This window comes from Sinohyriopsis cumingii, chromosome 5 (genome assembly GCF_028554795.1).
Source record: "Sinohyriopsis cumingii isolate HCF-2022 chromosome 5, ASM2855479v2, whole genome shotgun sequence".
In the NCBI taxonomy this organism is placed as follows: Eukaryota; Metazoa; Mollusca; class Bivalvia; order Unionida; family Unionidae; genus Sinohyriopsis; species Sinohyriopsis cumingii.
Window position 1 is genome coordinate 146,525,117 of NC_142965.1, and position 14,755 is coordinate 146,539,871.

The window sequence follows — 14,755 nt, forward strand, 5'->3', positions numbered from 1 at the left end:
TACACGGCATTATAATGAACCCCCTTTATACTGTACTGTAAAACAAGGCATTTTTACCATTAACAACTCAGCACAGGGAAATTGAGTACAAGATTATGGTCACTTTTTTTTGGTTGAATTCCAGCTACTCTTCCACTGATTAACCACGAACTGAAATAATTTCAATAACATTAACATTTTCAGTCTTTCTCTTCTCATAACATTATTGACACGCAGTCTAACATTCTATACCATGCAGTCGAAATTTGTGACTGTTGAGATTTTGAAATAACTACAAAACATTAGGAATACTCTCTCTCTCTCTCTCTACAGTCTGATATATAAATTTGAAGGGTCCTAATCTTTAGATACGAGTTAAAGTTTGAACCAATGTTTCTATTTGAAATGAGAGCTTTTTGTTCGTTACGTTGCAAGTAAAGTACTTTAAAAAATCAGAACTGTCATGCACGATGAAATTTTGAATTCCTTAAAAGAATTTTAATAGAATGTTCACGCACATAAACATATTTACGGGAAGTTGAATAGTCTGGAGCCTAGAGGATGTGAATACGATTCCTCACATTTAACTCTTCGAAATTATTAAAATACTTCCTCACCTTGCGAGAAAGATCCCTTAGTACCAGTGTGACCGAGTAAAACATATGTTACACCATCATTCTGACGGAGATGCTTGTCTCGTACAGTGTCATACCATGATTTTGACGGAGATGCTTGTCTCATTCGGTGTCATGCCATGATTTTGATACTTGTCTCGTACAGTGTCATACCATAATTTTGACGGAGATGCTTGTCTCGTACAGTGTCATACCATGATTTTGACGGAGAAGCTTGTTTCACACAGTACCATACCACGAATTTGACGGAAATGCTTGTCTCGTACAGTGTCATACCATGATTTTGACGGAGATGCTTGTTTTGCACAGTGTCATATCACGAATTTGACGGAGATGCTTGTTTTACACAGTGTCATACCACGATTTTGACGAAGATGTTTGTCTCGTACAGTGTCATACCATGATTTTGACGGAGATGCTTGTTTCGTCCAGTGTCGTACCACGATTTTGACGGAGATGCTTGTCTCGTACAGTGTCATACCATGATTTTGACGGAGATGCTTGTCTCGTACAGTGTCATACCATGATTTTGACGGAGATGCTTGTTTCGTACAGTGTCATATCACGAATTTGACGGAGATACTTGTTTCGCACAGTGTCGTACCACGAATTTGACGGAGATGTTTGTCTCATTCAGCTCATATAACCGAATTATCAATTAGATCATATCGTTTCGATTTTCAATGACTGGTCAAGCAATACTCTCAGATTTCAAGAAGTGTTACAGTATGTCAATTTAGCCGAATCCAAATGACTGGGCAAAATATAATTAATTCTTGCAGCAACAGTTGTAATATTCGTTAAAATAAATGTTTACATTTTGTGCTGTTTACTTGCGCTTGATTATTTAGGTTGTAATATCGTAGGACTTGAAAAAATTGATATGCATCAGTGAACCGGAACACTTCTGTTCTATCTGTACTAAGACCGTTTTAAGGTGATTGATCTAATGGTCTTTGTTATTTTGTGTTCATCAATGAGATTAAATGACCTTGCTTAATGGCACTCACGACACAGACGCTGACGTATCCTTGTCTAGGAACTTTCATTGGTGTACATCAGAGACTCGCAACAATAGCATGGGTTGGTTGTGCTAAATCCACTTTAAGTTAATTTGCCCCGCAACACTATTAAGCTCTCGAACCAAGTCGATGAATCTATTTATTGGTGTGTATCAGATATGGACAACACCGTTTAGTTTGATTGAGTTTGCCCACCTGAAGTTATCTTCCCTTGAACAAACCTCTGATTTTTAGAGGGACTACGTCTACCTGGCCGCATTAGAGAACATTGTAAATAGAATTGCCTTAGCAAAGGAGGTAGTTTGGGACAAATAAATAAGTAGTTAAGTGGGGCACCCTAGCGTCAATGGGAATTAGCATTACAGAACCCCTTGGGCACCTCTAGCGTCAATGGGAATTAGCATTACAGAACCCCTTGGGCACCTCTAGCGTCAAGGGAAATTTAACATGGGGAAAAATCGTGGGCAACTCTAGCGTCAAGGGAAATTTAACATGGGGAAAAATCGTGGGCCTGTCTAGCGGCAAGGGAATTTAACATGGGAATAGATTGTGGGTCTGTTGAGCGAAAAGGGAAAAGGAATAGGGTCGGGAGCCCTATTTTAATATGGTCCCGACCTGATGGGTCTATGAAAAAGGAACACACGAAAATTGAAACAGGGAGGGGTCTCTATTTTTTTAAAAAAAAATAAAAAATAAAAAACGGGTAGGCAATTGAAAGTTTATCTCTTTTCGAGAAATGTGGGTGGCCCTGAAAAGAGCCTTTGGGTTTATGTTAATGTATCCATTAACATAAGGGGCACTGCATTGGTCTTCTTCTTGTCCTTAGGCTGCGTCTTACTGTAGGACCGTAAATCAGGACTCTTTTGAAGCATCCTTGTCTTTCTACGTAGATCCTACGTATCCACAGACTGGTGTCTGTCATATGGACAACTGTCCAGTTGGATCGGACATACATGGGTATGTCCGTCCGGAACATCATCGTTGACACAAGGGTGGAAGAGTGTACGTCGGTCCACATCTTGAGGCGCCGAGAACAGGTGAATCAATGCAGTGAACTGCGTTTATTTATAGGTAGAGGAAGGATTGAAACGGATTGAGTTCATTAACCAATCCAAACACGCGTTACAAAATTCAGTTAGCCATCGTCCAATCGGAAGAGAGCAGTCTGTGACGTCACGTGGCCTACATAGATTCGCTAGCGACTGTGTGCAGTCAATCTATGCGACAGTGATTCAACATGACGGAAACTCAGAAAACGATCAAAGGGTGCACCAGCAGTGGAGACCACCCAAGGGAACCCGGACTTACTTTCAGAAGAGGTAAATTGGGATTTTGTGGATTTTCTTACTTCGCAAGAATTTGTTCCGGAACCTTCGTCTCCTTCATTACCGCACGTGGAGAATTTTAGACAGAGACAGAAAGAAGAATTGGAGAAATTTATACAACAGCAAAAGGAAGCGGAACAAGCTTTTCTCCTACGGCAACAACAGCAAGAGGAGGTAAGAAAAAAACAACAAGAAGAAGAAGCAGCAGCAGCAAAGAAACAAGGGTGTGAAAATCAAACGGTCACGGTATTGTTAGACATTTTAGCAGAGTTAAGAAGTCTGAAACAAATGTATCAGACTTCTTTATCACGACCGAAGAGAATACGACCTTCCCGAGCTAAACACTCCAACCCTGTGACTAAGCCTACCGTACCACCCTTAGTGATTTCAATCAAATCATCATCATCAACAGTACGCAGTCCAGAAGTAGGCCTCGGCCGTGGCAAAGGCTTAAGACAGTTAAAGTTGATTGCTTAAACTCACCCCTACACCAAAAAAAGCCCTTTTCAGGGCCACCCACGTCTCTCGAAAAGAGATAGACTTTCAATTGCCAATAACTAAAAAAAAACATTTTATCCCTATAGTACGTGTCTGTGTATGAGTGTGTGAGTGTACGTTCTTATTTTAAAATCAAAACCCAAAGACACTTACCTTTTAATACTTAATTTATTCTTTTATAAATATTAACAATCCAATTCACAATTCACAACAGAGCACTTTAAAAAGTTCATACACTTCTTCTGTCTCATTGCTTAGTCTCTCTGTTTTTTAAATTTCTTCACCGTCACATTCTTTTCCTCCTCTTCCTCCTCACTTTCCTCCCTTCTTCTTTTCTTCTCCTGTTTCTTTTTCTTTACCTGGCTGCTTTCTTCCTCTGAAGAATCATTCTCTTCTTCTGAAGAATCCCTCTCTTCTTCTGACTCCTCTTGTTTCTTTTTTGGGCAATCTGGAGACCAATGTCCTTTTTCTTGACAATAATAACAGTTATCTTGACTTTTGTCTTTTCTAGCCCCCCTTTTTTTGACGGTCTGGACACTCTGAAGACCAATGCCCTTTCTTCTGACAGATACAGCAAGTATCTTGACTTTTATCTCGCAAGGAAGGAAAGTAGTCCGTCGGCTGGTCTGAAGAGAATTTTCTAATGACCCCTCGCAAAGCTCGGATGAAATGTTCGATTTGTGTAGTCTCTTCCATCGTTGTGCTCGGTTTGAGAGTGAAATGAATAGTGAAAGGACAAGACACATACCCTTTTATATACGCTGGTCTGCCATGACTATAAATTAGTCCATGGTGTTTTAACTTTCGTCATTTGACATTTTGCACTCAAGATAAAACGATCCTATTCATTTGAGAAGAAAGAAGAAGAAAGTAAGAGGCAGAAACGTGATCTATCGCCTCGTACCAGGGGTGAAGTCTTGGCACAAATTCATGCCAGTGATTTTGAAGAGGACATGAGTGAACCAGAATTCAAGCCCAGAGAGTCTTCCTCTAAACAAAGTTCACCACCCTTAGTCAACCCTGAAAAGTACTATGACATTCGAGAGACAGAAAAGTGCTCCTCTAGAAAATTTATAACCACGGCTTACACGTACAGGGTGAAGTTTAAAAATTTCAAGTCCGAAGTACCTTTGGAGAAAGCAGAAGGGTTCATCATTGGGGTGTGGGATTCTTTACTTAAGCGACAATGTCAACCCAAAGAAGACGATCGCTTGAGACTTTCCATACAACACGACGTTTGAAGTCCCCTGTTTGGATCGAGTTTGGCAGCCCTGCAGAATTGACCGCTTCCAAAGTCATGGACAAGATTCAACACGTACAACAATCCAATGACCAGTTTGACATCACAGGACATGACCCACGTCTCTCCTCCTCAAGGGACTGGACGCAAAAAGATGTTATTGGTGGACGAGCTTCGCAGCACCAAAACAAGTCTTGTCCGAATTCACAACCCTGAAGACCAGATGTGTTTAGCCAGGGCCATCGTGGTGGGACGAACCTATGCCAACAAGAACGTCACTGTAGAATGGAAAAGAGCCTGGTCGACAATCGGACCGAGCCAAACAACGAAACGAACATAACTCCTGTTACAACAAGCTGGCTTGCCCAAAGACACAACATGTGGCATTCCTGAGATGCAAAAATTGCAAGATGCCCTAGCTCCACGATACACCTTGAAAATGCATCCTCAAGAAATGCGTGGGCCTCTGTTGTTTCGAGGGAAAGACTTTAAGGATGGAAAATACATTCACGTCTATCATCACGATGACCATTTCGATACCATTACCAGTATCACCGCATTCCAGGGATACAGGTATTACTGTGAGAAATGTGACTATGGTTATAACAATCGAGAGCAACACAAGCATTGTGGATCGAAATGCTCAGGATGTTTGGCCTCTCCACCCTGTCAGAGCGAAGGACAAGAACCAGTGCATTGTTCAACTTGTCTGCGCACGTTTGTCAGCCCTGCCTGTTACCAACAACATTTGAAGACGCAAGGTTCACAGAAGAAATGCGCTTGTCAACTGCTGAGATTGTGCCCCACGTGTGGACAAGGCATACGTACCAATAATTCCAAGGGACACGTATGTTCAGGAAAGAAAAAATGTCACATTTGTCATCACATCGTGGACTTGGAACACGAATGCTACGTGCAAAAATATCAACCCCAACCAGAGAAAGAGGACGGTCACAAGAATAAAAAAGGCAATTTCATCTTTTTCGATTTCGAATGCATGCAAGAGACTGGTATTCACATTCCTAATTTCTGCGTGGCTCATAGAGCATGCGAAAAGTGCATTCAAGAACCTATCGTGAGTCATTGCATGATTCCTGGAGGGCGTGAAAAAATCTTTCGGGGACCGAACACGCTAGCCGATTTCGCACAATGGGTCTTAGACCCCATCGACAAGACGTGGAGCCAAGAGGACATCGAACGTTACGGAGATTGTCATCGTCATGCCACGGTGATGGCTCACAATTTCTCCGGATACGATGGACAGTATCTTCTCAGATACTATACGGAGCATGGCACCGAACGTCCTAAAGTCACTTTGAACGGAGCCAAAATCATTTTCATGCAAGTGGGACAAGTGCAGTTTAAAGATTCGATGAGCTATTTGGCCATGCCTTTGAGTCGAATGCCTAAAACGTTTGGAATGACAGAAATGGCTAAAGGGTACTTTCCTCACTTTTTCAATACGGAAGCCAGCCAACACGCCGTTCTACCCCATTTGCCTGAGGCTCACTATTACGACCCCGACAACATGCGTACCGAACAACGAGAAGCTTTCTACGCTTGGTACCAGGCTCACGCCTCAGACCCTTTCGACTTTCAGGAAGAAATGCTAAAGTATTGTCGTTCCGACGAGGACATTTTACGGCGTTGCTGTGGAAAATTTCGAGAACTGTTCATGGAACACGGAGGGGTCGATCCTTTGAAAGAAGCTTGCACCATTGCCAAAGCGTGTTCCTTAGTGTACCGCCAACGATTCATGCCTGAAAACACCGTAGCTGTCATCAGTCCTCAAACGACCAACTATGTCAAACGTCAATACTCGGTCAAAGCCCTACGCTGGTTACATTACTTGTGCGACAAGGAAGACAAGTGGATTCAGCATGCCCGCAGCGGAGGAGGCGAAAAGGCCATCGGAACTCATTCGGTCGATGGTTGGGACTTAGAAAACCCCAAGATCGTGTACGAGTTTAACGGTTGCTTATTTCACGGATGTCCCGTCTGTTACCCTGATCGCGGCACTAAATATCAGTTTTTACAACGAACCATGGAAGACTTGTACCAGGCCACTTGTCAGCGATGCCTAAAGTTAGAACAGGAAGGATACCAAGTGGTGGAAATGTGGGAACACGAATACGATCACCGTTTGAAAACCGATTCCGAGTTTAAACGCCTCGTGGAAAGTTACCAGTTCATGGACCCGCTGAACCCGAGGGATAGTCTGTACGGAGGAACGACGAATGCCACCTGTTTGCTGTACCAAGCCGACGAAGAGAAAGGAGAAGAAATCAAATACTTGGACGTGTGTTCGTTGTACCCCTACGTGTGCAAATATTGTCTTTTTCCTGCAGGGCACCCGCAATTGTTAACGGAACACATCGACCTGAAAAACATTCGACAATACGAAGGTCTGATCAAGTGCAAAGTCTTGCCTCCCACGGACTTGTACCATCCCGTGCTACCTCACCATTGCCAAGGCAAACTGATGTTTCCTTTGTGCCGTACTTGTGCCGAAACGTGCAACCAAGACCAACCCTGTCAGCACACCCAGGAAGAACCGGCCTTTACGGGGACGTGGGTCAAAGTAGAATTGTTCAAAGCTCTGGACATGGGATACCAACTGTTAGAAGTGTACGAAATTTGCCACTTTCCCAAGACAAAACAATTCCACAAGGGTGACCCTACGCAGAAAGGCATTTTCGCCGACTACGTGGATGCCTTTTTGAAACTGATGCAAGAAGGCAGCGGCTATCCGTCCTGGTGTCACCCTCCCGAAGACCAAAATACATTCAAAGAGAAGTACTATGAACAAGAAGGCATTACTTTAGATCACATCGAGAAAAACGAAGGCAGGCTGATCGTTTGCCAAAGTGATGTTAAATTGCTTGTGGGGTAAAATGGCACAACGACCGTGTTTACCCAAGACGGAATATTTGACCGAACCTTCCCGCTACTTCCAGATGATTCACGACAAAACCAAATTCATGAAACACGTGGACGTCGTTCGCGAGGATTTGATCTTGGTCAATTACGAAGAAGATCTGGACTTTGTACAAGACGATCCCTCTGGAAATGTCATCATTGCGGCTTACGTGACAGCTCATGCTCGCTTAAAATTGTACGAAGCTTTAGAACTGTTAGGGGAACGTGTCCTGTACTTTGACACGGACAGTTGCATTTACATCCATCACCCGAGTCAACAGCACCCTGACATCGAAGGAGACCGTTTAGGAGCCTGGAGTGACGAGCACCCCGACGACAAGATTATAAGTTTCGCCAGTGGTGGTCCTAAAAATTACGGTTACGAATACCGGGGCAAACAAGTAGAAGTGCACACGCAGTGCAAAGTGAAAGGATTGTCTCTGAATTATCGTGCCAGTCGTGTGGTGAACTTTGGGGTATTGAAAGAAGATTTGCAGTCTAGAGAAGATGAACACTTTAAAGTGACTCAGCGCAACAAGATTGTACGTTTACCCACTCACCACATTGTCAGTCGACCCTTGGAAAAAGTCTATCAAATCGTGTACCAGAAGCGAGTGCGACTTCCCAATCATTTCACCTTACCGTATGGACATGTCGGTATTGGCCTGTATATAAAAAGGAACCCTAGGCAAAATCGATAGTTCATTGTGACTACCAAGACCAAGCGAGCAAGATGAATACTTTCAGAGAAACACAAAACAAGTTCAGACAGGCACACTTCAAGTGTGGGGCTTCTGAAGTGGAATGCGATTGTGAGCCTTGCAATGGGAACGATGCTGTATGCTATGACCTTAGCGATGCCGTAAAGCATCATGGGAACTTTAGTGTCACTACCCCTATCATGGAAAGTGATGCTGTGCGTGTCAAACCTGAGGGATGCGAAAGCGATGCCTCTTAGACACTTTACTTGGTTTCGTTTTAAAGGTGAATGTCCACCTTCACGTCTACCTCATTACGGATGTCATCCAGCCCTGAGCAAACTCCTGTCCATGTCACTCAACCCTCATCGAAACGAACCTGTGAAAGACGAATATTCGTTCCCTGTGCGTTTGTCGGAATACTGCGACTTTGAAAATCGTCTTCAATCGTTCAAAGGAAAATGGCCTAAGTATCTGGGAGGACCGACCCCCGAAGAATTAGCCAGAGCCGGATTTTTCTACTTGGGCGAAGGAGATAAAGTCAAGTGCTTCAGTTGCGGTGTGTCACTTCACCACTGGGAACCGCAAGATTCGGCTTACGTAGAACATGCTCGATGGTCACGGAATTGTTATTACTTACCCTTAGTGGGACCGAGACATTGAAGTAACTTACCATGTCGTTGACGAAGAAGAAACCAGATTGGTTAGGAGTCAAATGTTGGACATAACCGAGACCAGTATTTAAACTTCATTTCAAAAACTATATTGAATCATTACCTAATGAACTGCAAGAGAAGATTTACAAGGAAGTTTGGCAGGGGTTTGCCAGAGTGAAATCTCAATGGGTGACTGTAGAACTTTTGTGCCAAGAAATTCACAAGAGGAAAGTGAAAAAAGTCAACCAGTGTGTTAGATTTCTCTGGGTCAAGTGTGTATTCGTCCTATTATATTACTCTAGACCGTTTACATTAAAAGAGTTCAGTGAGATTCTTGGACGTTACCCTGAGTGGCAGTGGTCAGAAATTACTCACTATGTGGATTATTTTTGCTCTAGGAGAAGATTGTGAATTGTACGGACTGACCTATTCATGGATGCTTTGCTAGAGAACATTCGTGCTTTGCCTGTGGAGTTGCGAGAACGCATACTCCGAGAACTGATCAAAATACAAGTGAAACGCAAACGCAAAGTTATTCATCCGTTTTTAAATTATGCTCTGTTTCAAAGTATAAGAAGACTGATTATGAGTGGATATTACATCAGGCACAAAGGTAAACGAGGCTATTGGCCACCACCCAAGGATTCCAAAAACAGTGTATATACTTATGGATACTTTACAAGAGAACATTTTGGGCTTGCCTGTGGAGTTGAGAGAACGCATTTACCGAGAGCTGGTCAAAATACAAGTCAAACGTAAAGAACAGTTGCATCCGTTACGTCACCGGTGTTTGAACTACTGGTACCTGAATGGTATAAGAGGACTGATTCGTCAGAAATTGTTTCAGTGGTCAGACCTTGTTCATCACTTTCAGTTAGTGAATGAACTAAATGTTCGTAATTTTGGTTACTTCGAGATTCACCTACTGCAACGTATTGAGGAAGACGAGTTAAAGGATTACCAACATATTTTACGTGGAATCTGCTTAGCGGAAGACGAAACATCTAGTCAAACTCTGAAGTGTAGGTTACAGTATGCAAGATTTAGATTCCCAACTGGAGAACGAAGATGTCTAGTTAGAAAGTACCTTTATTGCTTCCGAAACAAAGAGACTATAAAATCAGGAATCCATGCCAAGGCTTATGTCACAAGTGATTGAACAGATCCCGTGGCAGGTACTCAATGACCATATTCAAACCGTGGATCATTACCATCAATTATTACAAGAACTGTATCCATTCAATTTGGGACGACGCATAGTGTGAGTCTTAGTGACTTGTTTTCTGGGATTTCGTTTACCAGCCGAGTCCTTGTGGACTCTTTACGAACAGTACTTACCACCCCAATGGCCTTAAATGGTCACGAAAGACTCCTTTTGCTCAAAGCCTTGCGTTTTCATCTGGATACTTCTCGACCTCAACAGGAAAAAAAGATTCGTCAACGTTTAGCTACCGAAGACGTGTATGACGATGTGTGTGTAGCTTGTGACTTACACCCCCACGGGACAGATGTTCGTGACTAGAAAAAGGGGGTTTTGAGGCTTGGACACAAGAAGTGTCCCAGTATGCACAAAAGTTGTTCAAGGAAAAAAGTTACTTTTCAACCTGTGTTAGTGACAGTGCCAGAAGAACCCGTCATCGAGGTCAACCACTCGCTTCAGGACAGGACTGTCATGGACATTCCTGAAAGGTCATTCCGGGAGGACACTTGTGTGACAATACCTCATGTAGAGACTGTAAGAACATTGCACACTGTCCCTAGGACATCTTGGTTACCCAAAACAAGTTGTACAGAGACTTGTTTATATTCCACTGTGATCGTTTTGATGTGTTTTTTATTCCTGTACATAACTATTTGGCTTTTATGTATTTTTGTCTTTCGTGTTGTTCACATTTGAAACATTCAATAAACGTGTCCTGAAAAAAGTATATAAACTCTCGTCTTGTTTGTTTTCGTGTCACAAGTGACATTCCTAACACTATGGCTACCTCTGCTGTCTCTGCTCCCTCTTCCTCTACTGTCAAAGTCATCGACGAACACTTAGATCGTGCCAGTTGGGAGGCATTGTATCCTCGCCATCCCTTTAACATGCTCATTGCTGGACCTAGCGGTTCAGGCAAAACCGAATTTGTCAAACGTTTGATCGAACATAAACATCATTTGATCGATCGACCACCTCAACGCATCGTGTGGTGTTACAAAGAGTGGCAATCGGCGTACAGCCTCTTGCGAGAAAGTCATGGCGATTCCATCGTGTTTGTGGAAGGCATTCCCAAAGAAGACGACGGCATCGTCTCTGACTCCCGTCAAACCCATTTGGTCATTTTTGACGACATATTAGGAGAAGACAAAGAAGAAATTAAACTGTGGTTTACGCGCAAGGGACATCATCGTAATGCCAGTGTCGTTTACATCACCCAAAATTTGTTTCAACAAAGTAAAGCCCATCGCACCATCAGCCTCAATGCGAATTACATGGTCTTGTTTAAAAGCCCTCAAGAAAAATAGCAAGTGCAAGTCTTAGCCAAACAGTTAGGAACGCCTTGGCTGACTCAGGCATACGACGATGCCACTCAAACTCCACACGCCTATTTACTCGTCGATTTGAAACCTACGACCCCCGATGATTTGCGATTTCGTACCCACTTGTTTCACCACTGGTGCCAAGACGGAGAGCCTGTCCTGTACACGTCTCCGTCCTCGACTTAATTTCACACAACAAAAAGATCTATTAAAACCTCAGACACTTTTCGTCTGTCTCACACAGTTTGAAGATGACGTCCCTTCAGTCGCATCTTCCCGTCAAATTGATTCGTGCCTTGTATGGCATCAGTCGAGAAAAAAATCCACAAATACGAGCTCGTGTCTTAGAAGCTAGTCTCAAAGAAGTCTTACGATGGTTCACGGTGACGGCACGTCAATTACTCCAAGGGATCATTCAGATTCCTCTTCAAATCAAACGCTTTTTTGATCAAAACAAAGTCGCTTTGACCCAACTGGCCGATCCCCGCATCGACACTCAAACCAAAAAACAAATCATTTTGAAACCTGGAGGGAGCGGTACCCTAGGAGGGGTCATCATTCGCTCTCTCTTAAGATGGGATCCTAATGCTCCCAAAGTTCTCCCCAAGAAAAAACAACTCAAACGAAGCTCCAAGAAGAAGAAAAAGAGCCACGGTGTCAAGACCAAGTCCCCCAGGATACCCATGTCTACAAGAACTTCTCCAATGGCGGTACCCTCCTCTTACCAGACACCACCCCGGAAAAAGAAAAGAAGCCCCCAGAAAAAGAAACAGAGAAAAAGTCCCCAGAAAAAGAAAAGCCCACAGAAGAAAACAAGTCGCAAGAGAGGCACTTCGGCCAGGACGCAACCTTACACTCGCAAACCACGACCTGCAAAGGCGGTGACCGCTTCTCCGGTAGCCTCAGGTTCATTCACTTCCCCGTTGATGTCATCAAGAACTGAAGAGTACTTGGAGACGTTGATCACACCAAGAACTTCTCCGTTGATGACCCCAAGAACTTCCCCAGTGGCAGGTCCCTCCAATTTAGCGGCAGTGGCCGCTGCTCACAAAGTACCTTCTCCCAAAATCAAAGTTCAAGAGAGATCGGGCATGTTACAAAGTTTACTGGATTTGTCCAAGCAAGAACTGGCTCGATTTAGTCCGTTACGTACCCCTGCACGACGTGTCATGCCTGTCCTGAAGTTGATACGACGTAAAGACAACCAATGGCGACGCGTTCCAATATAAAAAAGGCCTGTGACTATGTAAGGGTATCAGTGTTTTTTGGTGCTGAAGACTCACAGATGTCACCCTCCAGAAAACATCCCTCTTCTAAACAACCCCAAGGAAGGAAAAGGAAAGGACTGCCTCCACGTTTAGTCAAACATGGGGACATGTTATCTGTCCTGTCCAAAGCTTCTCCACCTCTACGAAAAAAACTCATTCAATCAGCCTCCAAAGGGGTCAACAGTGTGCGAATGTTGTTTGAACCTCTTGAAAGGCTCGATCCCTTTGTCCAAACACCAGAAACTATGCTTAGGCAAACATCGTCACGTTCTTCGCGAAATGGTTCAAGAGAAAATTCCCATTCGTCAAAAGAAGAAGATGTTGGTCCAACGTGGAGGTATTTTACCCCTCTTGTTAGGTCCATTGCTGAAAGGAATCTTGGGAACCATGTTGGGAGGACTGGTGGGAGCAAGATAAAAAGGCCCTCTGAAGTCCCAAGATCTCAGAATCGACCCCTGACAACCCCATGGAAGGACGAAAACTAGCTTTAGTGCCTTACAAACGATGGATGGAATGCCATCGTTGGCAAGAACAAATTTCCCTGGGTGGTGCCCTTGACTTCCAAATCGAGCAGCGAGTTAGTGCGAGCCCTGCAACGGGTTTTGAAACAAAGCGGTCGTCACCCTCTTCGATGGCAAACGGACAAAGGTACTGAATTTCTGAACCAAGCGTTCCAAAAAGAATTAAAGAAACGTGACATTCATTTTTTTACCACCGAGAATCCCGAAACCAAAGCCAGCATCGTGGAACGTTTTCAACGCACTTTGAAAGAACGCATGTGGAAATATTTTACGCATCACCACACTCTGAAGTACATCGACATCTTATCGCACTTGGTGCAAGCGTACAACCAATCTTACCATCGAAGCATTGGACGTGCCTCGGAAGAGGTGACTCCCAAGAACGAAGTGTTGGTGTTTGAGCGCCTGTTTGGTACGTCCCCGACGAGGGCTGTCCCCAAGAAAAGTGGAGTGTTGGCCGTAGGAGATTGGGTGCGCATTGGCAAAACCAAACGCACTTTCGACAAAGGTTACTTACCTAATTGGACGACCGAGTTGTTTCGTGTCATTGGACGAGTGCATGGCCGTCATCCTGCTGTCTATAAATTGGAAGACATGAAAGGAGAAGTGCTCAAAGGAACGTTTTATTTGCCCGAGTTACAACGTGTCACCAAAAAGAAGACGACGTGTACGACATCGAAAGCTTTCTCGAACGCAGCACCCGTAAAGTGGGCAAACGACTTGTCAAAGAAGTCAAAGTAGGTTGGAAAGGATATCCACCCAGTTTTGATTCTTGGATCGAAGCTTCGCAAGTCATCGACTATAAAAGAAGTGACCATCATGCCCTTTCACACAGACGCAGCTACTACTGCTACCACTCCTTCACCCAGTTCTTCTCTGCAAGATTTACAAAAACAACCTTTGTGGGTGTGGTGTGGAGAACGTGTGCCTAAAACGCAAATCGTCTTTTTCTGCCAAATCTTCGTGGTGTATTGTGTCATCGGGGCAGCCATCGCCAATTTGAGTTTGCAACAAGGAGACAAAGAATTGTGGACCATTTTATTGAGCAATTGCATCGGTTACCTGCTTCCCAATCCCTCTCTGAAATTCTCTTCGAACGGGAACCACGGGTCCAGTGCCAATGTCAGTCACCACTCCAACAACAACAACCCCTCGGACAACCACAGAACTCTGGAATTATGAGTCACCAAAACCAATTTTACTTAACCTTACCCTGACAGTTCCATGGAGGTGTTTCCCAAGACCACGTTGTGCTGTTACACGGCCAAGTTACCTCAGGCCATCCAATTAGATCAGGAAGCCCATTGGGAAGTGGCTTTGATAGAAATCATTCACCCGACCCAAGTCCTCAATGTCCTTCCCAATCAAAATTTTTTTGATGTGGAAGTTCATGACGAGCCAATGCAAAAGTACTTGAATACCCATGTCAAATATGATCACAAAAGCTATGATGACAAAATTCAAAAGTGGT

General features: G+C 43.7%; 1 protein-coding gene across 3 annotated transcripts in view; it reads right to left on the reverse strand.

Moving 5' to 3' along the window:
- The window catches only part of LOC149800416 (uncharacterized), a 156,749-nt gene that overhangs the window by 12,322 nt on the left and 129,672 nt on the right, over positions 1–14,755 (reverse strand). The gene's annotated exons all lie outside the window — the stretch shown is intronic.